Raw genomic sequence first — 14,642 nt, forward strand, 5'->3', positions numbered from 1 at the left:
CTTCTCCGACATTTCTGTCTCTGAGAGAAAGGCAGAAAAATTCTGAAGCATGGTAATGCAAAGACATGTATTTTTTTAAAAAAAATAATATTTTATAGACCAGGTTGCTTCAGGTCACGGAACTGAAAGCACCCTTTCAAATTTTTTCATGGCACTATTTATTATTTATTTTTAAGTGATCCAGGATCACGACTAAGATTACTTCTTTACAGGTAGTTCTCAATTTACAACCACAACTGAATCCAAAATTTCTTTTGCTAAGTTGTTAAGTTAATTTTGCTCCATTTTGCTCCATTTTACAATCTTTCTTGTCACATTTGCAGTTGTTAATAACATGGGTTGTTAAGTGAGTCTGGCTTCCCCATTGACTTTGCTAGTCAGAAGGTCGCAAAAGGTGATCACATGACCCAAGGACACTGCAATTGTCACAGAGAAGAATCAGTTGCCAAGGATCTCAATTTTGATCATGTGATCATAGGGATGCTGCAATGGTCTTAAATGTAAATCAGGGCCTGAATTTGAGGATCTGGATTTGTATTTTTTTTCTCCCACGCATCCTTTGCTAGAAACTAAGCACCAAGCATTATTAATCAAAGAAGCTTATGGTCTTCTTGCTAGGGATTCATTGACTAGCAATTCAAGTATTTAAGATGCAAGGGAATGAAAAAAAAGCACATTTATTTATAATAAGGTATACAGTGAATTGAAAATATTTACATTTAGATGGGTGGGGGGTAAAATCACAGAATAGAACTATTCATTTAATCTTATTTCAGTGATGGCCTGGAGAGATATAGCAAATATTTATATATTCTACCCAGGAGTGGTATTCACTTACCACATTTTTCGGAGTATAAGATGCACCTACCCCACAAAAAAGAGCGTGAAAATGTTGGTGTGTCTTATACACCAAATTCAGCCATTTTTGGCCTCCCAAAGCCCCGCCCCCCGCATCCCATTTTTGCAAAAAACAGGCCATGGAGGCCTTTTGGCCTTCCTTCAGCCCCCAGCATCACTCTGCAGGTTTCAGCAAAGATGGGACAAGGCAAAAATGTCCCCAATTTTGCAAAAAAACAAGCAAAAGGGGACATTTTTTACAAAAACAGAGGCTTTTTTTTTTGCATTCCCTCAGCCCCCAGCAGCACTCAGCAGGGCCCGGGCAAGGCAAGAACATTTTTCTTACTTACCTCTTGAAATCTTGGTATGTCTTATACACCGGTGTGTCTTATAGTCCAAAAAATACAGTACTTTCCCTACCAGTTTGCAAATGTGAGTACACCTGCGCTCGCTCCCTTCACTCGCACACGCCCCATCCACGCATGCACTCAGCCTTTTTCCTGGCTTGAAAATGTAGCTAAATAGGCAGCATAGAGCCAGGGCAGGTGGGCAGGCCCACCCGCGATTTCCACTACCGGTTCGGGTGAACCAGTCTAAACTAGCTGAATGCCACCTCTGATTCTACCTAGAGGAATACTATATCAGATTTCAGGTATCACTAAATAAAACCTCTTCTACGTTTCTTACAAGGGAAATGTTTTATTAGGAGAGGCATTAGGAGGGGCAAGAGTGATAGGAGAAATATCTACGGAATCAGTTGACTTACATTTAAATATTGTTTCACATCAGGATTGGACCTATGATAAAAAGATTATGTGCACAAGAGATGGATTTAGCTTAGGTGAAGAATTAAGATTCGAAGGGATAAACGGATGTTTTAGAAGAGCTCGTCAGGGAACTTTCTACTGAATTATATGAAAATATTGTGTAATGATTGATCTGTATTATTTATATTTTATGGAGGAGATAGTCTACGCCTGGCATTCAGCGCTGTGATCATCAGAGGCAATATTGCCAATGTGTTATGACTTATTTAAAAATCTGTCATTGATTTATAATCAGTAATCAGTGTCCAAATAACTTATATGTTGTGAGTTCTTTCAAAAAAACAAGCTGCATAAAAGGATAATTAACTTGACTGGCTCCCTGAATTGATCTCCTTTGCTTGAATTATTCCTAATTAAAGACACTGTTATGACAATCCACAAAAGATTACTGCGTGTGGAGTGGAACCAGCTAAGTGACTGTTTTGATTTTCAGAAAGACAGAACAAATTTAAATACTTCTTGGATACATGCATACAACATTTATTTTATTGTTTAATAAAATATTATAGTGAGAAATTTTTGAAAACATCACACATAGGACTCACATCCAGAGTCCAAACCAGCTTTAATGCTTTGAAACCTGTTTGACTTCAAGATTCCTCTCTCTCTCTCTCTCTCTCTCTCTCTCTCTCTCTTCCTCTCCCTCCTTCCCTCTCTCTCTCTGCATGCATTTGCACCGGAGTTTTTTCCTGCCTGCACTACTGCTGGTTCACTGGTGTGCACGCTTCATATGTGTGTGTGCTTGATGCACACTGTGCACACATATACAGTGGAATTAAAATTGTTCTGCACATGTGCAGAACTGAAAAACAAGATGGCGCCACCGATGACACCAATCAGGGAACCAGTTCGGGGGTGCGGCAGGCCTGCGTCACTGCTGTTTCCAGCAACCCAATCCGCCAACCACTACTGGTTCAGCCAAACCAATCCGAGCCAATAGGAACCAAGCACTGATTTGTACGCATATCACTAAAGTTAGCAATTATTTTCTTGTCTTAATCTCATGTCTGGGGTCATAAGACAGAAAAGAATCAATGCAAGTAGGAAAAAAACAGCTATAACTGGGTGTTTACAGAGAAAGCGGATACAAATAATGATTTCATTAGAGTAGTGATAAAATACCTCTGTGGACAGAGAATATGTTTTCTTAAAAACATATTAAAATATAACACAATAAAGCTACACAGGTGACAAAGTACTGTGATACTAAGATATGCATGATATGAACCTATAAATCTAGTTACAAGGAAGTATTTGACATTGTTCAAATCTAAATTTATCATAAACACCATCTCAGAAAACATAATACTTCCTATATCAGATTCTGAAGCGACAGTGTAAATGTTTTTAAAAAATAATGTTTGACAAGAAACTTACAGCTAATGCAGCTGAAATAACATATGGCTTGAAGCCTTAGTCTGCCATTGAGACAGATGCTTGGAATAACATCTGGAGATCATATAGAAAAGAAAGAAAAGAGGAATTGCAACTAATCATGGTTTGCTTGCATTTTTTTTTAAAAAAAAACCTAAGTAACTATATTTAGGGCTAACTACGGTTTATTAATTTTATGTGCTTTTATCGTTTTGTCTGGTAGCATTGTCTGGTAACATTTAGAAAAGGTCAGGGAACACAACACATTATTTCTATACACATACTAAATAACTGAGAAAGTCAAAAGAATAACAAAAAGGACATCACTATGCATAAACCTTTGATTGTGTCAAACCACATCAAGCTGGGGAATGTGCTTAGAAAAGTGGGAATGCAAAACATGTCATTCTTCCGATAAGAAATCTATACATTGGTCAGGAAGCTATAATATGGATAGAAATAGACTGGGTACACAAGTTAGCCAAGGAAAGAGACAAGAACTCTCCCTTTATTTATTCAACTGAATATGTAAGCTGGATTGGAAGAAGATAAGTGTGTATTAGCCTTCCAAGAGGATGAGGAAACATGACAAAATAAGCTGATACTACTTTACTATAAGGCTGCACAACAATTTTGCAAGTCTGAAAATACAAAACTCCAAACATCTCTTTTTACTGCCTGATCAGTTAGGGTGGATCTTTTTAAGTTTCCTTATCAGCCTGTTACTCCTTAGCAGGCTCCTTCCCTTTTTATCTGATTTGTATCCTAAGCATCATTTCTTCCCTTCATCTTCCAGTTATTCACATTCCATTCTATTGTGCTTTTAATTTGGATGAAGAAATAGGAATAGCTTATGCTATTACGGTGTTGAAACCACCCTTAATAGCCAAAATGTTTATTTATTTGTACCGTGCCTTTATTATTTTTACAAATAACTCAAAGCAGCATACATATTACAACGTACCTTCCTCCTTCTATTTTTCCTATAACAACCACTCTGTGGGATGAGCTGGGATGAGGGGATTGACTGGTTCAAAGTCACCCAGCTGGCATTTATGGCTAAGGCAGGACTTGAATTCATGGTCTCCTGCTTTGTAGCCCCATGTTTTAATCACTAAAACAAACTACAATCTGCAGACTCTCATAATAAAAACCAAAGAGCACAGTGGGGGGAAATAGGACCAAAATATGAAGAAGACCAAATTACTGAGAACAGGTAGAACAACTAGCCTTAGAATTTAAAAGGAAGATATCAAAGTAGTAGATAGTTTCTGCCTTTTAGGATCAAAGGTAAAGTAACAAGCAGGGGAATCAGCAGTAACACATGGATAGACTCAGTCAGTGATGAAGGGCACATTGTTGTTGGAAGACATGAAAGATAAGATTAGTGATGGAGATCATCATGGAAAAAAAATCTCTCAATTAAGTCTGTAGAGATTCTCAGTCATCCAGGTCATGGTTGCCCCAAAGGTGTTTTTTTCAGGAGGCAATTGGACTTTCTTGGTTTTTTTTTCTTTGAAGATGTTTCGCTTCTCATCCAAAAAGCTTCTTCAACTCTGATGGGATATTGGGGGATTTATATTCCTTGCGGACAGCTGGTCATTTGCATTCTTTTTGAGGGTCATTGAAGCACGGAGGTCTATCTTTGTCCTCAGAGTCACCCAGTAGTGCTAATTGTTCCTGTAGTCTGCAATTTTTTTCTCCTGAAAACCCGTTCATACTCTCACACCATTCAAAAGGTGTTCATCCCAAAACCATCTCCATATGGTTATTAAGAACAGATAATGACTTGACAACACTCATTAATAAATCTGATAGTATTAGCATTATACGGTGCATGTTGCATCGTATGGAATATATTTTCTATAATTTCCAAAATACATTTAAAAGAGAATGTTCTAACATGTCAAATGATTGGTCAACTCCTAATAAATGTATTCAGTTTTGTCCATCTATTACTATGTTCTAAACATCCACAAGGAAAATTACACAGGACTGTATCCCTGAATATATTTATGATGAATATTTATACCTCACTTTTCAATCAAATTATTTTCAGGATGCAGTTAAAAACAGAATAGCCAGGCAGTGAGTCACAGTCTCTTGGGTGGTGGCAAATATGAAGATCTTGAATTTTGTCTCACAAACCCTGTCATCTACACGCAATTTGTTTTCAGTGTAACATACTGAGGAGATCCACCTTCTTCAGAAGCATGAAAACCACTCTACTCTCCAAGTGATGTTTCTAATCGGAATAAAACCTGAATGATTTAAAAGACCAAGAGGCACCAGTTGCAGCTCTCAGAATCAGTTCTGAAGGTTGAATTTGAATTAGAGACTCACTCAATGTAGCTATCATCGCCAAGATGTTGAAGATGGTGGTGCAATTCCCACGCTTAGCCTTTTCTTAAGGCAGCTTTGCTATTTTTGATATCCTTGAACCTATAAATAAATGGAGCACACATGCTGCTATCCACACCTTTCGAGAAACAAGACAGAAAATGTATTTACAGTCAGAAAGCTGAAAGTCTGCATGAAACCATGGTTAATATGTTTTCCCCACCTTTGTTACTTACTTTTACCCTTAGAGCAGATGGGTAATTGTTTTTCAAACACTCGTGATGTGTATGTGAGAGAGGGAGAGAGCTGGAGATGAGGAATGTAAGCTTAAATGAGCATAAAACATATCACTGCCTGTTTCAAAAATTACTGGGGAAAAAACCCCAAAAGCTCATCCTGCTTGAAGGATGAGGAGTAATGCCGACACACCCGCTTGTCATGATAAACTGAAGAAAACATTGTGGCTGAGGAACCTGTTGTGATTGCCAATAGAAGGCCACATCTATCTTCACCTTGAAAGCTTTAGGGTGGCCCCAAATTGGCCATTATCTTAGCAAATCACACAAAAGACCAGACAAAGGCAGGAAGGAAAGAGTCACGTACTCCTACCAAACTGCCAGGGGGGATGGAGATGGGATATAATTATTGTACACAATTATATACATGTAGAATGTAATTATGCCAGCTGGAATATTTGTCAGTGCTTTGTGGTAACCACCCATGTTCCATGAAAAGCTTGCGGCTATTTGCTTTAATTGTGCATAAGTGGTCAGAGTTCCAAAGTGATGCCAAGACCAAGGGATGACTTGATCATGAGATAGTAGCAACCACCTAAAATGTGCCTAACTAATCTCCAACTGAATAAAAGTCTAATTTCTCATAACATAACCACACGTAGTCCCATGGTGAGGCAACATGAGATAGGATTTCCTTGATGAGAGTTTTTTTTTTTACATGTGGATGTCCTTCCCCATGTTGTACATGCTGACACCATGGTGAGCTTTCAACAACAGCTAAGGGCTATTTTTTCAGCAAGGCTGAAACTACAGTACAATATCATGTGGACTTTAAAAAGAATCACGACTGGGATTTTATGCAATTTTGGGCGTCATTTCAGAGAGTGGCTAGCATGTTTTCCAAATGGTAATTGTTTTATATATTCCATGTTTTAACTATGGCTTTAGTCAAGGCAACATGCTGAAGCTGAATAAGATCGAGATCTGTTTGTGCGGTTTTTTGTGTTTGGATCATGTTTTAGATCTTGTTGATTCAACATTTTTCTCTTTTCTCTTTTTTTATTCCACTTTTTCTTAATTATTCCACTTTTTAAATTAGTCCTAGATTGTAAGTTTCTGAAGTCTGTGACTCATTTCTTTCTACAAATTGAGCAGAAATGCATTCCATAAACATATTGCATAAAGAATGGGATGCCTACCATATATTTATTAAAAAGGTAAAGGTTCCCCTTACACATATATGCTAGTCATTCCCCACTCTAGGGGGCGGTGCTCATCTCTGTTTCAAAGCCAAAGAGCCAGCACTGTCTGAAGACGTCTCTGTGGTCATGTGGCTGGCATGACTAAATACCGAAGGCGCACAGAATGCTGTTACCTTCCCACCAAAGGTGGTTCCTATTTTTCTACTTGTGTTTTTATATGCTTTTGAACTGCTAGGTTGGCAGAAGCTGGGACAAATAATGGGAGCTCACTCTGTTACGTGGCACTAGGGATTCGAGCCACCATACTGCTGACCTTTCTGATCAACAAGCTCAGCATCTAAGCCATTGAGCCACTGCATCCCTTATATATTTATTACCATACCTCGTTAGATAAAATAAGGGAGAAGAAGGGACCAGACCAAATCATAACATGAGGTGAGACAAAGTGAGACCAGCAGAAGAGCCTGGAAGAGCCAGAAACCTGAGCACTGCTAACTAATTTCTGTAAAGGTACCAACCAGTACAGTGCAATGGGGCCCAGTGTCTCCCACATGCACCTGCGCAGTACGAGCGCACATGAGCGCAGTGCGCGCATGCATCTTTACCTCCGTGACACCTCCACGATGCCTCCACGACACCTCCACAATGCACTAGCTGCTCGGTGGAGCGTCGTGCAGGTGCCGTACACACCGTGCACGGAAGCCATGAAGAGCTCAAACACAGGTAAGGAGCTTGGGCGGGTGGGCTCTCTAGAGCCCCATACAGAAATGGTACCTGTTGTTCCTGGCAGGCACCGGTATGCCTGTACCGGGTCATACTGCCTGTAACCCACCACTGATAGGCGCACAAACACCTAACCAAATGAACTAACAATATAGGATGTCAGAACTGCATTGTGTCTAGCATGGGTAGATTTCCCTGACATTTTATGCCACATTCTAAGTAAATAATATTTATTAGATAAGATTGGATGAAATTGTAGGGAAGGAGTTTGCAGAAGATTGTAGTATCTCTCAGAAAGTACAAAATTAATTTCAATTTTTGTTTCCAAATTTCAGTTCAATATATCGTAACTGTTAAAGAGGTAGGAATAGAGTGAAGTGGATTTATTTTTACTCATGATTTTCTTGTCCATCATCTAGTCATCAATTTTGGACTGCTTTGTTAGTTTAGGTAGCGCCTGTGAGCCTTGACTTATTCCAGTGTGTTTCTTGTTCTTCCCCATTTTTTCCAATGTTTCCATATCATTTCTGAAAGCTTTATAATGTTTTAAGAGCTTGGTGTTCAGACTTGGAATAACTCTCACCAAGCATCTAGTTAAAAATTAAGATGTATAACCAGGCTCTTTGTAAGAGAGATGAAACAAATAAAATATCATGAGCTAAGCAGATAAGCTGCTTCTCCATTGTTATATTAGCTTCATCCCTTCCATAAAACTGACTCCTTTGAATTTCAAAGAATCCATTTGGCCCTTGGTGATGAATATGGGAATTTCCTGAAGTTGCCTATAATAAATATGCTTTCCAGTAAAGTGTCTAGTTCCTTGAAGCTCTAGGCATGTTTTCATGAAATAGCCAGTCTCTGTGGTGCTTTGAACTTTGCCATTGACAGACTCACCTGCTAACAGGATGTTTGTCCTGGATGTCTACTGGATGCCATATGTGGTTCAATCAATCAGAATAGACCTAGAAAGGACTTTGGAGGTCTTCTAGTCTAACCCCCTGCTCAAACAGGAGACATTTCAGATAGGTGGCTGTCCAGTCAGCCTTTCTTAAAAACTTTGCATGATGAAGCACCTATGACTTCTGAAGGCAACCTGTTCCACTGGTTAATTGTTCTCACTGTTAGGAAGCTTCTCCTTAATTCTAGGTTGCTTCACTCCTTGATTAGCTTCCATTCATTGTTTCTTGATTTGCCTTCTGGTGCTTTGAAAAATAAGTTGACCCCCTCTTTTTTGAGGCAGCCCTTCAAATACTGGAACACTGCTACCATGTCACCCCTAGTCCTTCTTTTCTCTAGACTGGCCATACTCAATTCCTCCATCTGTTCTTCCAGTCTTTTTGTCTCTAGGACTTTCATCATTTTAGCACTTCTTTGCGTTTTTTGTTCTTGGTAGCTGAAGAAATATATGCCTCCCATGGTGATGCAGTAGTTAGAAAGCAGTATTGTAGGCTAACTCTGCCCACTGCCAGGAGTTCGATCTTGACCAGCTCAGGGCTAACTCAGCTTTCCATCGTTCTGAGGTCAGTAAAATGAGGACCCAGATTGTTGGGGACAATATGCTGACCCACCCCTGCTGTTATCACATACATGTTTGACAAACATGTCAAAGGTGGCGCAGTGGTTAGAGTGCAGTACTGCAGGCCACTTCAGCTGACTGCTATCTGCAGTTCGGCGGTTCAAATCTCACCGGCTCAAGGTTGACTCATCCTTCCATCCTTCCGAGGTGGGTGAAATGAGGACCCAGACTGTGGGGGCAATATGCTGACTCTGTAAACCGCTTAGAAAGGGCTGAAAGCCGTATGAAGCGGTATGTAAGTCTAACTGCTATTGCTATTGCTAAACTAAATAAAATAAAATAAATAAAATAAAATAAAATAAATTAGTGATACCTAGATATCTAGTAGGAAATGTGTAGGTTGAAAACTGAAACCAAAATTGCAGTAATTTGTTTTCATATTCCTTTATTAGACATGAAACACCTCAATAGATTTTTAAGAGTACTTCCCTCTGAGATTCTGTTTGCAATGTTGTTTTGAAATAAAAGTTTCACTGGTCTTTTCGTATTGGCTTTGCAATGCTGTGTTTGCACAAATTGTCTTCCTTGCCATTGCTGGATAATTGCATGACTGAAGGATGTAAATCTTTAATGATAGAAGAGAATATTTGTAGCTCAGGATTGAACTGTAGGGTCCTTGCTGCTCTCTGAGCTTGGTGGCTTTCTTGCATATATTTCATTATGCAACTAGGTAACATCAACAATAAAACATTAAGTGTCCCAGTGCATTTTACTATGGAATCAGAATAAATGAAAGGTCACCTTGAATGCTCAAAGGTAGAATTTTATAGCTCCATGATGGCAAACCTATGGCATGAGTGCCAGAGGTGGCACACAGCATCCTCTCTGTGGGCACTTGAACCATTGCTCCAGCTCAGCTTTGCTGCACATGTGCATGCACGTCCCTCTGGCCAGCTGGTCTTCAGGTCTCTGCTGTGCATGCACGGAGGGTGGGGGGCATGCAGGGGGTATGTGCATCCATGGGGGGCACATTCAGAGGGCATGCATGCGCAGGAGCAGGGCACATGTGAGGGGCCGTGCGCATATTGCATCTGGCCGGAAGTCTGGAAATGGTTAGCCATCACTGGTATAGCTGCTACCGCTTTAGCTTTTCACCTTGAATGTTATAAGAACTTCTACAAAAATAGTGTAAATATATACAGTAGATGAAGGGGCTGAGGATGATTTAAGGAGGACCACATTCCAGCTACCTAAACTTAATGAGTTTAATTTCTGTTTAACTTTAATGATATGTAAAACAGTATATAGTTATGCCCAAAATAGAGCATTCAACCCAGGTCAAGGTGCATTTATGCCTGTCCCTTCAAAATAATAATCCATCATTAAATTCAGCAATCATGTATTCTTTAAAATGCAGAGACGTCTTCTCCTTTGCTGCAACTGTAAAATAGGAAATAAATAAATACCACGATAAAGTAAATGCAAAAGCACCCATGGGAAACAATAATTTGCCCTTTCCAAGTTTGTTGCTTTCATATATTTATGGGCATTGCCTTGGTGACAAAGCAATGACTAATCAGGTTCTCCTAAAGTTTTTCAAACTCAGTTTCTAGAAAGTGGCACTCAAAATATTGCTGTGTTATAATTCCTAAGTTCCTCCACTATTGGCCATAATAAATGAGATTAGCATGAGTTGAAATCATTTGGAGAATAACAGGTTGCTCAGATTATTCTAATCACATTATTCTAATCACTGAAGACTGACCCTTCCTCTGATGTATTACTTAGCATTATATAAGATATACATGGCTAAAGTTTGTTAAATTTTAATGCCTAATTATCCACAATAGCACTGATCTGATTTTCAGGATATAAATGAGAGGAACTGCCTACATGTAATAATTTTATAGTGACTCAAACTATTTATCCATGTAGAAGGTCACCATCTAGCATAGTGAGTTCCTAAGAAGATCAGTTTCAGGGATCCTTGAACAGCTGCTGAAACCTATTCATGCTTAGGGCTAGACTTAATCACCCACCCACCTGGCTCAATTTGGATGAGAGAAGTTGCCAAAAAGGAGTAATAAAGGAAACTGAAGTGGTTACTATAGACTGTGAAGTCCGGTGGGTGTGGTAGGACATTTCCTGGGACCAGCAGAAGCATTGAGAACAGTAAACTGCATTTAAAAAGGTAAAGGTTCCCCTAGCATGTATGTGCTAGTTGTTCCCAATACTAGGGGGCGCTGCTCATCTCTATTTCAAAGCCAAAGAGCCAGCGCTGTCCGAAGATGTCTCCGGAGTCATGTGGCCAGCATGACTAAACACCAAAGGCACATGGAACACTGTTACCTTCCCACCAAAGGTGGTCCCTATTTTATTACTTGCATTTTTACATGCTTTCAAACTGCTAGGTTGGCACAAGCTGGGACAAGTAACGGGAGCTCACCCCATTATGCAACACTATGGATTCGAACAGCCAAACTGCCGATCTTTTGATCGACAAGCTCAGTGTCTTAGCCACTGAGCCACCACGTCCCTATAAAACTGCATATTATCAGGACTTAATAAAGTGGCATTTATCCTTTCCCTAATGGATATTCACCAGAAATTCCTTTAATTAATCTCAGATTTTCCTCCAAACAGACTGTGTTTGAGAAACATATACTTTTACGAAGGTGGAATTGAGGCTTGGTCTCCCTGAATGAAAACCCAGGAGCATGCAATACCCCCCCAACAAGCAACTTAATTTAGCAGGTCTACTACTGGCTTCCATGGTAATTAAGTGCTAATTGTAAGTCAGGATTGTTCTGTGCAAAAGTAGGCTTGGGGATAAACTTTGAGGTCAAAAGCCAATGTGTTTATTCTACTAAGAGAATTAGATGCATTCAGTGAAAAGCAGCTCCTGGGCTCCGTTGTTGTGCTTATGATACAAAGGGGAATTAAAAGAAAAATGGTCAAATTGGCAAAGCTGGAAAATAGATTAACATAACAGACCACCCAAATGAAGTCTCTACTGAACCAGCCATTGTTATTTTTCAGAAGAAACTGTATGGAAACTGGGAAACTCTGATTATGATACATGTGTTCAGGGAAACAAATTACTATAATGCTCAATTCCATCTCTATCAATATGACAGATCTCTGGGTTCAGATGAACATTTTAGAGTTTAAAGAATTGATCAGTTGTCCTGGTTCACCCATCCTATTTCTATCATGTGCATAGCATGATATCATGCAGAAATACATGTACACAAGTGTTAATTTCCTCTTTTAAAAAAGGAAGGTTTTTTTTCTTTCTTTCTGCTGGCCAATAAAATTTTGCCCATTTGAAGGTAGATATCCAAATGCTCTCTACACAACTGTCTTTGTGAGTATTTGTAGTTGTTAGTTGCAAAGTCATGTCTGACCCATCACAACCCCATGGACAACATTCCTCCAGGACTTCCTGTCCTCTACCATCCTCTGGGTCCATTTAAGATCATGCCTACTGCTTCGGTGACTCCATCCAGCCACCTCATTCTCTGCCGTCTCCTTCTTTCCCCCCTCAATCTTTCCCAGCATTAGGCTCTTTTCCAGTGAGTCCTTCCTTTGAATTAGGTGGCCAAAGTATTTGAGTTTCATCTTCAGGATCTGGTCTTCTATAGAGCAGTCAGGGTTGATCTCTTCTAGGACTGACCGGTTTGATCACCTTGCAGTCCAAGGAATGCACAGGAGTCTTCTCCAGCACCATAGTTCCAAGACCTCAATTCTTTGGTGCTCAGCCTTTCTTATGGTCCAAACTTCACAGCCATACATTGCAACTAGGAAAACCATAACCTTGATTATATGTACTTTTGTTGGCAGGGTGATGTATGCATTATAGTATGCTCAGACTTTTAAATGCTAGTTTATACAGATAGGTATGCACATTTCTCTACCTGGATGCTATGTAGTTTGTCAGTAAGGGGACAAGGTTTTTAAGAGAGTTAGTTATTATATTGACCTTGACTCCATTTTATAAACCAACATTACAAAAATCGGTTTGCCATTATTATTATTCTGGGCTGGTTTTCAAACTAGACTGAAGACCTGGTATTCCCTGATGACTATGGGCCCAACCCTACTTGGTTTCTGAGTCCTAATAAGCTCCACTAAGCATTCTCCCTTGCTGATTAGGCTATAAACCAAGATTTCCAGCAGTATAACTAAGACTTCTGCCATAATTTATTCTACATGTTGGCTGATGTTCAAGATAAACTAAGGTACTCTTGTTTGGTTGTTAACTGTACTTTTAGAATGTTAAAGTTAAATTTTGAATAAAATAGGCTGAATTAATGAGAACTCTTTCCTCATTTTGTAATCAACTCTGTTAGAATAGCTATGGATAATAGGGGTCATTGTTGGCAGAATATATGATCATCTCCAGTAACCTCATTATGCCTTAGGCAGACATAGGCAATAACTTGCCATGGGCTTTTGGTTCATATAAAATTGTCATATATAACCCTGTTAAAATCTGTCAGGGAATTAATAAAGGAATCTGTGGTATCTACTTCATGTTTTTCAACCTCAGCAATTTTAAGGTATGTATACTACAACTCCCAAAATTCAGCACGGAGCATGCTGGAGTTAAAATTCACACACTTTAAAGTTGTTGAGGTTGAGAAGCACTGGTTTAGTTTGTGAGATCAATTATGTATAATAGTACAAGCAACACCAGCCTTAGCATCTGAGAGCTTACTGTAGCCACCTCAAGGAAGCCCCAAACTAACATTCTGCTTAGGTGCAGTGAAAGGGGTTTCAGTTGAAAAAGAGCACCATCTTGTTCATTTCTAAACATTGGATATGTGAGAGGAAGCAGTAATCTTAACATTTTCCTAAAACTGTGTTTGAATTCACAAAGTCTGCTGAATTTGGATAAAAAGAGTCCACCAATCTATTAGATTTGGATAAAAAGACAGTAGGTAATCTGTGGTTCAATGTATCAGGAACTAAGCCTCATTTTTGGCATACTGAACAAACTAGGCCACAATTTTAAAACATAACATAGATTATTATTTGAATAGAACTAGAGATGGGAAGGCCTGAAAAAAACCCAGAAAAATTGGAGAAAATGCAGCTTTTTTCTGTTTTTCATTTGTTTTGTTTTTTTCATTTTTTCCAAAGCCATTTGGGGAAAAAATCAGAAAAAAATTGAGAAAATAACACCTGTTTTTTCCCCAATTATTCCAGGATTTTTTTCTAGGCCTTCCCATCTCTAAATAAGACCCACTGCATAAACACATGCATGTTGCATACTGTGGAAACATGGCCATTTCCATACTCTACTTTAGAACCAATATTAAATCATAGTACAGTTGATTTATTTGGTCACAGGCCAGCATACACGTTTTCATAACCAGGTTTAGCACATTTCATGAACCTAGGCAATCAGATGTCTTGGAAAAGGATGAAACTCTTACTATCCCAATTAAAACAGAGCATTTTCACTGTTACATAGGACTTGCTTTGATCACTATCATCAAAACTGAAGTATTTAAGATTTGCCATTTTATGGATCAGTATCAATTTACCAAACTTATCATCAACCCGTGATGAGACGTGCCAG

The sequence above is a fragment of the Thamnophis sirtalis genome, unplaced genomic scaffold, assembly GCF_051295495.1.
Source record: "Thamnophis sirtalis isolate CommonGarterSnake01/CBP01778 unplaced genomic scaffold, rThaSir2_p1.2 scaffold_2, whole genome shotgun sequence".
NCBI lineage: Eukaryota > Metazoa > Chordata > Lepidosauria > Squamata > Natricidae > Thamnophis > Thamnophis sirtalis.